General features: G+C 46.1%; 1 protein-coding gene across 9 annotated transcripts in view; it reads right to left on the bottom strand.

Annotated features, from left to right (window-relative positions):
- LOC144281356 (uncharacterized) overlaps positions 1–13,901 on the bottom strand; it is a 687,780-nt gene that overhangs the window by 16,235 nt on the left and 657,644 nt on the right. For 6 of the 9 annotated variants that reach the window (XR_013349946.1, XR_013349947.1, XR_013349944.1 and 3 more), the window contains one exon: positions 4,033–5,505. The exons of 2 other annotated variants lie outside the window; for them this stretch is intronic. The gene's annotated coding sequence lies outside the window, so the exon portion shown is untranslated. Of the gene's footprint in view, positions 1–4,032; positions 5,506–13,901 lie in introns of those variants that run through there. One more of the 9 variants, XM_077844324.1, reaches the window with a different exon arrangement.

Below are 13,901 nucleotides of genomic sequence, written 5' to 3' on the forward strand. Positions count from 1 at the left end.
GAGGAGACCAGGGCTCCTGTCAGCGTGAACGCGGCCCAATTTCCCCATGAGACTTCCCGCGGGTCCTGAGGAGGCTGGGATTCATCACCGTGGACTCGTCCCCATGTCCTCCTCAGGCCTCCCCAGCACAGGCTGGCTCCTGTTAGTGAAGGCAGAGGAGGCCTACTGCACATGTGCACCCCTGGGTGGGGCCTGGAGTCGGGCGCCCCCTGCGGGACGCTCAGGCGCTGCAGGAGGCCATGCAGGAAGAGTCGGGTGCTCCAGAGGCCACACCTGCCTCATCCAGGTTCCAGCTGTGGCCTGTTAGCTTCCGAAACATCTCACTGAAATGGAGCCCAACACCCGGATTCCCCAGAAATACTTAAAGATAAGGAATTGTAGCCACAGGACACGAAATGAAATGTGGACCAGACTTTTACCACGTCCTGCAAAACTCACTCAACCCTCTTCCACTGTGGGTGGGACTGCGGGCTAGTGTAGCCGCCCTGGACAGTGTGGAGGCTCCTCAGGAAGTTACAAATAGAGCCGCCCTGCGACCAGCAGGTGAAAGGCCTGGAGCTCACTCCGAAGATACAGATGCAGTGAGACTCGGGACACCTGCACCCCAATTTCCACTGCAGCCGGGTCCACAGTAGCCACACTGTGGGAGGAGCCTTGGTGCCCTCGGGCAGATGATGGATAAAGAGGACGGGAGATAGATGATGGTCATAGAGAGAGGAATGGTACTCAGCTATCAAAGAGAAGGAAATCTTGCCATTTGCAATGATGTGGATAGAACTAGAGAAATCATGTTAAGTGAAATAAATCAGTCGGGAAAGAGAATGACCGTGTGGTGTCATTCATAGGTGGAATTAAAGAAGCAAAGCAGATAACAACTGTAAAGGGAAGGAAAAACAAATATGATAAAAACAGATGCAGGAAATACAGACTCTTAATGATAGGAAACAAACTGAGGGCCGCTGGAGGTTGGGGATAACAGGGGACCGGCATGAAGGAGGGCACATGATGTCATGAGCACTGCTGTTATCTCTAACTGGTGAATCCCTGAATTCTTCCTCTGAAAGTATAATACACTATACATTAATTAATTGGGTTTAAATTAAATTAAGTTAAAAAATCATTTGTATCAGGGCACATTTCCTTCTAGACTCTCAGTTTTGCTCATTCAGCTTATACCGGGACCACCCACCGTGGGTCCTGTTTGTCTAAATAGGCTCCATGCCTCATCCATGGCCCAGCCCAGGGCTAGAACTCATGACCCCTGAGATCAGGACCGGAGGTGAGGTCAGGAGTCGGATGCTTAACCAACAGAGCCAGCTGGGGGCCCGAGAACCACACTGCTTTATCCTGTGTCTCTGTGACATCATTTGAAATCGGAAAGTGCTGCATTCTGCTCTCTCCTGCTTCTCCAATACTGATTTGCTGTCCGGGGTCATTTGTGGGGGCAGATGGATGTTATGGGTTTTTTTTTTACTATATCGAAGATCTGCCACCATGATTTTGATAGGAGTGACATTGAATCTGAGGTTGGATTCAGGAACTGTGGACATTTTCACAAGATGAGGCTCTCACCCCACGAGCCCAGGATGGCCTCCCAGAGCCTGGTATGGCTCAGTGCAGAAGTCTTGTGCTCCTTTGGTTCAGTCTCATTATTAATTCTCCTTGATGCTCCTGAGAAGGGAGTCACAACTTCATTTTTTTCCTGAGTGCTCATTGTCGGGACACAGCAAGGCTACTCTGCTCTAGGGTCAGTTTGTGTCCATGACTTTACTGAACTCACTCCTTAGTTCTAACAGGTTTTGGTAGAGGCTCTCGGGTTTCCTTCTTCTAGCACCGCATCTTCAGCATATAGGGACAGTGTACGTCCCCCTTCCAGGTGTGGAACCTTTGCTGTTTACAGTTTAATGTCCTAGAAAGCTCCACAATAGAATCAAAACTGAGCCCAGGACAAGGACAGGAAGGCCCTATTAGAATGAGAACAGAGCTCAATGCCCTTGAAGGCCCCATATCAAAATGTAAACAGAAGTTGAGGAATTGCTCCAGCCCTTCTGGAGGTCCCCAAGACCAGCCCTTAAAACTAAGCAAAAACCCACATTGGGGTCCAAGTCCCTGCTCCACTCTGTCGGGTATACTAGGACACTATCTTGATCTTGTAAATAAACCCTCATGTGTTTGCATTCGTGTCGGCTTCTCAGTGATTTCTCGAATTCGCAATCTTGGGCACAACAGACTGAGATAAAAAACAAAACCAAAAGAAACTCGGATGAGGGCAGAGTGAAAGCAGGATTCTGAGAGAAGCAGCAGAGACCCGGGGGCTTGGCGTCTCTTCTGTGGTGGGCCTGCAGACTGGGGGGCGGGATGCTCAGCCCCAGAGCTAGAGGACCCAGCGTCCCCACCCGCATCCCTCCCATTAGCACGGAGTCTCAGGGAGCAGCACAGTGCCACCCGCTGGAGGCCGAGGCGCTGAAGCCCACCCCACCTCTGACCCCACAGGTGCATCTCCCAGGCAGATGTGCACCTGACAATCAGCGCCACGGGCCATTCCCAGACCACGCACAGACCACTTGCTGCCACCAAGTTGTTGGACCGCAGAGGCTGCAGAGCTTCAGCTCTGCCTGGAAAGTAGGGTCTAGCTTCCTTTGTACTTTGTGCTTTATTTCATGTATTTTCTTTGATTCTAGTTTATAAATTGCCTTATTTTAAATTTTATGTATGTACCTTATATATTTCTTATGTTTAGTTTCATGGTACTTTAATTGTGTTTCTTATTTTGGGATTTAGAATCTTTTAACAAGCAGGCCAAAATAATCTGGTGTTCTTTTAGGAGGGCAAATTTATTGTTTTTCTTGGTTTTTATTTTTCTTCCTTCTTTTTTTTTTTGGAAAAAATAATGAGATGGAGAAATTCACCTTCATAAAATAACATGAGGTAGTACTCACAGCCAGGAAGTTCATCCATTCACATATATGATGTCTAAATACAGTTTAAAACAATGATTATAAAGACAGCAGCTGGGCTGGAAAAAGAGCACAGAAGAAAACTGGAGAATCCCTTCCTGTAGAAATAAAACAACTAAAATCTAGTCAAGCCAACGTTAAAAATGCTATAACTGAGATGCAGTCCCAAGTGGAAGCCTTAAAAACAAGGAAGGTTATGGACCACAGAGGCAGACATAGGGAACTCAGCCACTTATTAAAGCAATAACATTCATATCATAGGAGACTCAGAAGATGAAGAGAGAGAAAAGGTGGGCCTTGATCAGCCATTATAAATGGCAAATACCCACCATTTGCTTCAACGTGGATGTAACTGGAAGGCATTATGCTGAGTGAAGTAACTCAATCGGAGAAGGACAAACATTGTATGTTCTCATTCACTTGGGGAATATAAATAATAGTGAGAGGGAATATAAGGGAAGGGAGAAGGAATGTGTGGGAAATATCAGAAATGGAGACAGAACATAAAGACTCCTAACTCTGGGAAACGAACTAGGGGTGATGGTAGGGGAGGAGGGCTGGGGTGGGGGTGAATGTGTGATGGGCACTGAGGGGGGCACTTGATGGGATGAGCACTGGGTGTTATTCTGTATGTGGGCAAATTGAACACACACACAAAAATAAATTTATTATTAAGAAAAAAAAAAAGAAGGAAGAAAAAGTGGCACCTGGGTGGCTCAGTCAGTTAAGCTTCTGACTTAGGCTCAGATCATGATCCAGGTCCCAAGGAAGACTCCCTATTCAGCAGGGAACCTGCTTCTCCTTCTTCCTCTGCCCCTCTCGCTCATGGTTTTTCTCTCCTCTCTCTCTCAATTAATTAAATAGCGTCTTTGAAAAAGACACAAACAAACCCAGAATGAAGAGAAATCTCCCATGTAGAAGAATTTCAAACAATTTGTGCAGACATTCCACCCTCAAGTTCATGAGCATACCTTCCCACTCTTATGTGTGCAATACACATAGTAACTTCCTTCTATAAAATATATTATGAAAAACCTTAAAAATAATTATAATATAATATTAATAATAATAACAATAACAATAAAGAATCACTTTACTACGGAGAAAGCTGACAAACACTACATCAGCAAGATGATCAGATGGATACCAAGACTGATAAATTATGTTGATAGTATCTATCCTTTATATGATAATAATAAAAAATCAGTATATCTCTGTATATAATCCACAAAAACAGTTCAATCATGAGATAAACAACAGACATGTCCCACTGAGGGAAATTTTACAAAATACTCTACTTCTCAAAGCATTCCAGTTCAAAGACAACAAGGAAAGACTGAAAGACTGTCACAATCCAGAGGAGCCTAAGAAAACATGAGGACAAATGGAGTGTGATATGAGGAATGGTAACTTAGCAAAAACTAAGGAAATCTGAATAAAGTATTGTCCTTGGTTAATGCGAATATTTTAATATTGATTCATTAGCTAATATTTGAACCATACTAATATATCAATAATTGGAAAAATTGAGTGCAAGTGAATGAGAATTCTCTTACTATCTTCTCAATTTCCCTATAAATCTTTGTTTTTATTCCAATAAATAAGATTTATTTTGAAAATTGAGTTAAATAAATCAGGCTCCAAGTGTGAAGACATTTCAAGAATAGTTGAAGTAACTTTTGCCTTATTCTTAGAGAGTTCCTTCATTGGGAACAAAGTAAAAATTTTATATCAGAAGGAAAGAAAAACACTTATGAACACGTACAATGCATTCTCAACCTGAAAAGCAGGAAAGGATAATAAATAGCAAAAATCAGATTAAAAAACTTCTATTATAATAGACACCAATTTGCAAGTGCATTTAAAATTAGCAAGGCATAACATTTATCTCCTTGACATTTGTCTTCCAAAGAGTTCACAGTGTTTCAGTGTCAGTTGAAACAGGGGAAGAATTTCAGGGAAGAATCCTTTACATAATAATAGGACCATTGGTAATAATGTCTCTCAGTTATTTCCAAATCCATAAAGATGCATTTTCTGATGAGTGACTGAGCTGTGAAGAAATAGTTGAGAAAGCCTCATCCCTCTGAATTACTAGTGTCAGAATATATTAACAATACTACTACGGATAGTACATTATCCATATTAAAAGTCAATACGTCTCAGATTGGAATCTGAGCAATCAGATGGGCAGAGAAAAAATGCTTTGACTTGCTCCTCATCTTTTAAAGGCAAAGGAGAACTTTTCTATGTACAAAGTCAGTTGTCAAGATAGCCATAGGGAATAAGAGTCTGCAGCATCAAATCACGCTGCATAGCCGATACGCCGATCTCCAGGTCTTCCTGATCGCAAATCCCGGGGCTTGTCCCCCAACACAGGCTGCCACGTTGAGGTCATTTGCAATTGCTCTCTTAGGAGCTCTGGGGAGGGCGGCAGGAGCTAGAGAGTATGGGACGGGACGTGGGGAGGCCGAGAACATTACGGCCATTCCACTTTAAGTTCAGCATTTGCACACAGCCAGCAATCCCAGGCCCCTGTGAAGAAGAGCTGAAATTTACATTACTTCAGATACAGGAAAAAAACAAAAATTTACAGCTTAATGTCCAGAATGCCCCAGAATGGAATGAAAACTGAGCCGAATCCAAGGGCTGGAAGCCCCTATTAGAATGAGAAGAGTGCTCAATGCCCTTGAAGGCCCCATATCAAAAAGTGAACAGAACTTGAGGAATTGCTCCAGCCCTTCTGGAGGTCCCCAAGACCAGGCCCTTAAAACTAAGTTAAAACCGTCCTCGGTGTCCAACTCCCTGCTCTACTCTGTGGGGTACACTTGGACCCATGCTCGAGTTTGTAAAACAACTCTCGTTTGTTTGCATCAGTGTCGGCTCCTTAGTGGTTTTTCGGATTCGCCATCTTGTGCACAACACCCCCATGTCCCCTTCCCACTTGGACTGACCTCCTGTCCCCTCCCACCCAGGCTGACCCTCAGTCACCTCCCCGCCCACAACAGCTGGGCACAGGCCCTCACACAGGTCCATGGGCATGCTGGGCACTCCCGCCGTCCCCAACTTCCCAGGGGAAGGAAGGAGGATTCCGCAGGACACAATCCCATGGTGGCCCCTGGGCTCCCTGCCCAGGATGGCACCTGGTGACATGTCAGGGTCTGAGTCCCTGACGCTGGCTCCTCCTCCATGGTATTCACACAGGAAATGAAATAAGAGGCCCTGGTCTCCTCCAGGGACATCAAGCAGGTGGACCTGGACATCAACATGACGTTCAGCAGTCACATCATGTTTTGGGACTACTACGGGGTAGGGTGAGGCTGAGGTGCCAGGGGGAATGGGACCCGGGGGAGGACTGGTGGCTTTTGGGAAGGGAACATGGGGCTTCTGAGGCCGGGGGAAGAACAGCAGCCAACAAAACACAGCGGCATGGTAGGGTGCTGGGGATGACCTCCGTGTCTCTACCCCTGGTGTCTCAGGGATTAGGAGGACACTAGGATGGGGCCTCCAGGGGTTGCGATGTGAGCTGATCCCCAAAGGGGTGACGGACGGCACCCTGAAAATCAGGTGCCTGGGTGGGGGCCATGGGGGCATTAAGGGGACCTGGGGGCAGGTTGCATGGCTGTGACTGGAGGAGGACACACATTAATCCGATGAGGGTCTGAAGGGTCAGAGTGACACCCACCCTCGGTGCTTTATATATTTCTAAAGTCTATGCATTTAATTTGAGACAACTTGCAATTTGTAAACATACATAGTATGATGACCCCCAGATAATGCGCCCAGTCCAGCCAGGGCCCTGAACTGACCACACGGGGCCCCTGAGGCAGGTGTCACAATAAACCTAAGACTGTGGTCGCCTTTATCTGTAGATGTCTTGGTGTGCATCTTAGAGAAAGGGGATGCCCTGTGTCTGCAGGCCCCCCACGCCATCCCCTTCATTCCCCACCCACACACTATCCCCCTACATCATTATCCCTCATGGCATCCCCCCTACACCATCCCCCTCAAACCCACACACCCCCACACAAACCCCACCCACACTATATCCCAACACCATCCCCCATACACCATCCCCCTCAATCCACCACCATCATACCCCTGCCCACACACCATCCACTCACACACCATCGCCCCTCAGCAAGGACCCGGTGCAGCTGCCCCCTGTGGGACATGGTCAGCCTCCCCATGGTTCTCTGGACATCCTGCTACCATCAGAAGCCCGGTGTCCCATAGTGTATCCAGGGGTTGCAGGGAGGAGGAAAGACAGGGAGCCCCCGACAGGGTGGGTGCAGGTGCATGGAGCAGAGGAAGCACTGTGCCCTGCCTCCTCCTACTCTTCCTCCTGGAGGGTGGCACAACCTGCACAGGACACCAGCCCCTAACCCAGAGGGACCTGGGCTGACTTGGGCCTAGGCTCTTTGGGGGCTGGGTTGATTTGAGCCCACACCAGTCCCAACTCAAAGACTAATGGAATCAGGCCCCCATGGCCCTGGCCAGCCCTGGATTCTGGCCCTGGGCTGAGTGAGCCCTCTCAGAGCTGGATGTGGCCTCCTGGGCCCTGGGCGTGCCCCACAGATCCAGGTCGCTGGTCTAGGGCAGCCCTGGGGATCCCGGGACACACCAGTGTGGGGAGAGGAAGGGTAAGCCGGTGGGGCCCACCCACACCCACACCAGGACGCAGACTCCTCCAGGTGCTCCAGCCCCAGAGAGCCTGAAGCCGGGGTCCTGATGCCCTGCAGGGACCCAGAGCAGGAGGCCATGAGCGACAGGTCCAGGTCAGCTCTGCTGTCCTCAGAACCGTCAATCAGGCTGAAACCTCAGGACACTTGCCCCCACCCGGAGTCCACACATTCTTCCAGGTGGGGGACTCCAGCACCCGCCCCCCCACCCCGTGTGATTCTTGCCCCCCCTTAAAGGACAGAAAGGTCTCCTTCCCCAGGGGAAGGCACGAACTCATGGCTCTGAGCCTTTGCTGTAGAAAGCCAATAAAGTGTTGTGGTGTGAAAATTCAGAGCCAACCCATTTCTGTGTCTCCCAGAACTATGTGCACGGGGCATGGAGAGACCCCCAGAAAGGAGGAGGGAGCACCACCTAGGCGCTAACCAGCCCCTGCAAGGGCACCTCCAGGCACACACAGCTGACCTCCCCACGTGCCTTCTAGGGGAGGCCGTACCCACTGCTGTACATGGGAATGTGGCTGAGCCGGAACTTCCAGCTCTGCTGACCTTCCAGCTGAAAGTTCCTGCATGAGTGAGCCCCATCATGGCAACAGAGCCCAGCTAGCTGCCCAGCGCCAGCACCAGAAATGATGTTCTGCCAACAATTTCGGGGTTTTGGGTGACCCAGCCAGAGGATCTGATGGCTGCATGGGATAGCTGCATGTGATAGACACACACGCAGCTCAAAACCAACAAAAGTCGGAATCCCCCCAATGTTGTCAAACAGCAGCCAGATGGTTACATACACTACAATGTTGTCCCCAATAGGATATTTGGAAAACGCTATAAGTCATGACTGCAGAGGTGTTGGAGGTACGGAGATGTCTTTGCTGTGTTCCAGAAAGGAGGACAGAGGGGCAGGAAGCATCCTCCGGAGGCGGGGGGCCCTCCTAGGAAAGGAAACCAGGTCCCTATGAAGGCTACGGAGGGTGAAATCTTTCCTCCTCTCTTTCAGCTTCTGCTTTTTCAACCTAAATGCCATTTTCCTCAATCATAATAGCAAAAATTTATTTTATGTTTTTAAATTTCTTTTTATTGGAGTCCAATTTGTATGAATTCTTTCTTCAGCAAGTGTGTCATACAGGAGAGAAGGAGGGAGAAAGATTTTCCCAGACAGGCAACATATAGAGGAGTTCATGACCAATTAACCAGTCCAGTACGGAATTTTAAGATGGACTCTTCTAGTGGGGGAAAAAAAGAGACCAAAAGCAACAAAGACGAAAAAGGCCCAGAGAACGTCACCAGAAACACCAACTCTTCCGGTAACACAAATGCACAAAGTTCATATCTTTGAATAATCACTCTGAATGCTGATAGACTAAATGCTCCAATAAAAAGATATATGGTATCAGAGGGGCTTAAAAAACAGGATCCGGGATGTCTGGGTGGCTCAGGGGTTGAGCCTCTGCCTTTGAATCAGAGTGTGATCCTGGAGTCTTGGAACGAGTCCCATATTGGGCTCCTGGTGGGGAGCCTGTTTCTCTCTCTGCCTAATTTTCTGCCTCTCTCTCTCTCTCTCTCTCTCTCTCGCTCTCTCTCACACTATCATAAATAAAATTATTATTAAAAAAACAACATCCATCTGTACGCTGCTTACAAGATGCTCACCTTAGACCTATAGACACCAACAGATTGAAAGTCAGGGGATAGAAAATAATCTATGATGCTAATGGATATCAAAAGAAAGCTGGAGGACCCATACTTATATCAGACAAATGAGATTTGAAACCAAACCCTGGGGGACACCTGGTGGCTCAGTGGTTGAGCATCTGCCTTCGGCTCAGGTGTGATTCTGGGATCCAAGGATCAAGTCCCACATCAGCCTCCCTTTGGGGAGCCTGCCTCTCACTCTATGTTCCTTCCTCTGCTTCTCTGTGTAATTCTCATGAATAAATAAATAAATATTTTAAATTTCAAAAAAGAACAAATACTGTAAAAGAGATGAAGAAGGGCATTATTTCATAATTAAAAAGACTCTCTATCATGATCAAACAACAAAATATTTATGCTGCCAACATGGGAGTACCTAAATATAGAAACCACTGTTGGTGGGAATGTGAACTGGTGTAGCCACTCTGGAAAACTCTGTGGAGGTTCCTCAATGAGATAAAAATAGAATGGCACAACGACCCAGAAATTGCACTGTTGGGGATTTACCGCAAAGATTCAGATGCAATGAAACGCCGGGACACCGGCACCTCGATGTTTATATTAGGAATGTCCACAATAACCAAGCTGTGGAAGTAGCCTCGGTGTCCATTGAAAATTGAATGGATAAAGAAGATGTGGTTTATGTATACAATGGAATATTACTCAGCCATTAGAAATGACAGATACCCACCATTTAATTCAACATGGATGGAACTGGAAGGTATTATGCTGAGTGAAGTAAGTCAATCGGAAAAGGACAAACAGTGTATGTTCTCATTCATTTGGGGAATATAAATAATAGTGAAAGGCAATATAAGGGAATGGAGAAGAATTGTGTAGGAAATATCAGAAAGGGAGACAGAACATAAATACTCCTAACTCTGAGAAATGAACTAGGGGTGCTAGAAGGGGAGGAGGGCGGGAAGTGGGGGTGAATGGGTGATGGGCACTGAGGGGGACACTTGATGGGATGAGCACTGGGTGTTATTCGGTATGCTGGTCAATTCAACACCAATAAAAAAAATTTATTTAAAACAAAGATCCAACAACTAAATATTTATGCTGCCAACATGGGAGTACCTAAATAATAAAAACCAATTAACAACAAACGTACAGGAACTCACTGATAATAATACAATGACAGGGGATTTTAACACCCACTTATTGTAATGCACCGATCGTCTATGCAGAAAATCAACAGGTGAACAATAGCCTTGACACACTGGACCACAGGGACTCAACACATATAGTCTGAATATTTTTTCCTAAAGCAGAATACACATTCCTTTCAAGTGCACATGGGACATTCTCCAGAACAGATCATATCATGGCCCACAAATCAGCCCTCAACAGGTACAAGAAGGTTGATATCACACTCTGTACATTTTCGGACCACGACGCTATAAGACTTGAAGCCAAAAGTAAGAAAAAAAATTGGACAGACCAAAAATACGTGGAGATTATGAACATCCTACTAGAGAATGAATGGAGCAACCAGGAAAATAAAGAGGAAATTTAAAACAAATGAAAATGTAAACATGTTTCTCCAAAACTCTGGGATTTAGCAAAGGCAGTCCTAACTGGGAAGTACAAAGCAATACAGGCCTACCTCAAGAAACAAGAAGTCTCCAAAACACAACCTAACCCTATACCTAAAGGAGCTGGTAAAGGAATAGCAAACAAAGCCTAAAGCCTACAGAAGAAGGGAAAAAATAAAGATGAGAGCAGAAATAAACAATACAGAAACAACAAAACAGTAGAATGGAATAACGAATCTAAGAGCTGGTTATTCAAAATAATTAATAAAATGGATCAAACCATAGCCAGCCTTATCAATGAGAAAAGAGAAAAGACCTAAATAAATAAAATCACAAATGAGATAAGAGAGATCTCAATCAACAGCAGAAAAATTAGACAATTATAAGGGAATACTATGAAATTATATGCAAACAAATTGGGAGACCTGGAAGAAATGGACAAATCCCTTGAAATGTGCAAATGAGCAAAACTGAAATAGGAAGAAATAGGAAATGTGAACAGACCCATAACTAGCAAAGGAATTGCTAGCTAGGAATTGCACCTAGTCACCTAGGTGCCTCAGTGGTTGAGCATCTGCTTTGGCTCAGGTCATGTTCCCAGCGTCCTAGGGGATCACATCACACATCAGGCTCCCTGCATGGAGCCTCATTTTCCCTCTACATATACCTCTGCCTCTCTGTGTTTCTCATGAATAGATAAATAAAATCTTTAAAAAAGAAAAAAGATAAAAAGATGAGAAAGGACCCAAATAAAATCACAAATGAGAAAAGAGAAATATCAACCAACACTACAGAAAAACAAACTATTATAAGAGAACATTAAGAAAAATTATATGCCAGCAACCTAGAATCTGGAAGAAATAGATCAATTCCTGGAAATATATAACATAGCAAAAATGAAAAAGGAAGAAATAAGAAACTTGAACCGACATATAACCAGCAGAGAAATTGAATTAGCAATCAAGAATCTCCCAACAGGAGACACTTAGATCAATAGAACAGAATGGAAAGCCGAAACAAGATACAAACCTGTAACTCTATGATCCATTAATCAACAACGAGGCAGGAAGGAATATCCAAAGGCACAAAGACAGTCTCTTCAAGAAACCCTAACCCTGACCCCAGGATAAGAACAAATGGTGTTGGGAAAACCAGGCAGCCACATGCAGAAGAATGAAACTGGACCACTTTCTTACACCATATATATAAAAAATAAATTCAAAATGGATGAAAGACCTAAATGTGAGACCTGAAACCATACAAAGAAGAAAAGATAAGCAGCAACGTCTTTGACATTGGCCATTGGATCTTCTTTCTAGATATGCCTGTGAGGTGAGGGAAAAAAAGCAAAAATACTATTGGGACTTCATCAAATTGAAAAGCTTCTGCAAAGTGAAGGAAACAAACAAAGCTAAAAGGCAACATACAGGAGGAGGGGCAAAAATGGCGGAAGTGTAGAGTCTCCAAATCACCTGTCCCCACCAAATTACCTAGATAACCTTCAAATCATCCTGAAAATCTACGAATTTGGCCTGAGATTTAAACAGAGCCCAGATCGAATGCTACAGTGAGAAAAGTTCGTGATTCTATCAAGGTAGGAAGACGGAAAAAAGAAATAAAGAAACTAAAGGCATCCAAGTATGAAGGGCCCTGAGAGGAGCCCGGCTAAGGCCGGGGTGAGTGTCCACAGGACAGAAGAGCTCTGTCCTGGGAGAAGGAGGAGCTGCACCAATCTTCCAGGGCGGAATGGCACCTTCAAGGAGTCAGAGAAGAACCCCAGGAGGGCGGGGATGCTATAGGGCTCCCTGGGACACTAACAGAGACCTGCACTCCCAGGAGAGTGCACCGAGCTCCCTAAGGGCTGCAGGGCACATGCATTGACCAGGGAGTAGCACTGAGGGGCTCCGGTGGTGGCTCTGCGTGTAGGAGTTTGAGCGGCCCCGGGAGAACCTTGGCGGTGGCGCCACCTGCAAAGGAAGAGGCGCCGTGTGGAGGGGGCTGCGCAGCTCCAGGAGGAACTTGGAGGGGCTCGAGCGGTGGCTCTGCAGTGAGGCAGCTGTATGGCCAGGAGCGAGAATCCAACAGCGCAGGCCCCGGAGCACAGGGCGCCAGGACACAACCCAGGATTTGGCCTCTGCTGGGACAGGCAGAGGCACGAAGGGCCCAGGATAGCAAGGACGCTCCTGCTCAGAGCTGAGCAGATCAGCGGCCCTGCCCAAGAGCCTCCAGGCCCTGCAGATGGACTGCTCCTGAGTTACTGCGGGGGCTGAATAGAGGTTTCCAGAGCTGACCGCTGCCACTGGGGTTGTTCCTCCTGGGGCCTCACGGGGTAAACTAACTGCACTGAGCCCTGCACCAGGCAGGGGACAGAGCAGCTCCCCCACGTGCTAACACCTGAAAATCAGCACAACAGGACCCTCCCCCAGAAGACCAGCAAGACGGACAAGTCCAAGGGAGGTCAAGGGACTTAAAGTATACAGAATCAGAAGATACTCCCCCATGTTTTTTTTTTATTTCTGATTGCTTCCGCCACCCTCTTTCTCCACTTTCTTTCTTTTCTTTCTTTTTTCCTTCTTTCTTCATTTATTCTTTTTCCTTTTTCTCTTTCTTTCCTTCTTTCTCTCCTCTCTTTTTGTCCTTTTCCCAATTCAATTTGTTTTTGGCCACTCTGCACTCAGCAAAATGACTAGAAGGAAAACCTCACCTCAAAAGAAAGAATCAGAAACAGTCGTCTCTCCCACAGAGTTACAAAATCTGGATTACAATTCAATGTCAGAAAGCCAATTCAGAAGCACTATAATACAGCTACTGGTGGCTCTAGAAAAAAGCATAAAGGACTCAAGAGACTTCATGACTGCAGAATTTAGATCCAGTCAGGCCGAAATTAAAAATCAATTGAATGATATGCAATCCAAACTGGAAGTCTAAAGGACGAGGGATAACGAGGTGGAAGAACGAGTGAGTGACATAGAAGACAAGTTGATGGCAAAGAGAGAAACTGAGGAAAAAAGAGACAGACAATTAAAAGACAAGGA

This window comes from Canis aureus, chromosome 12 (assembly GCF_053574225.1).
Source record: "Canis aureus isolate CA01 chromosome 12, VMU_Caureus_v.1.0, whole genome shotgun sequence".
Classification (NCBI taxonomy): domain Eukaryota; kingdom Metazoa; phylum Chordata; class Mammalia; order Carnivora; family Canidae; genus Canis; species Canis aureus.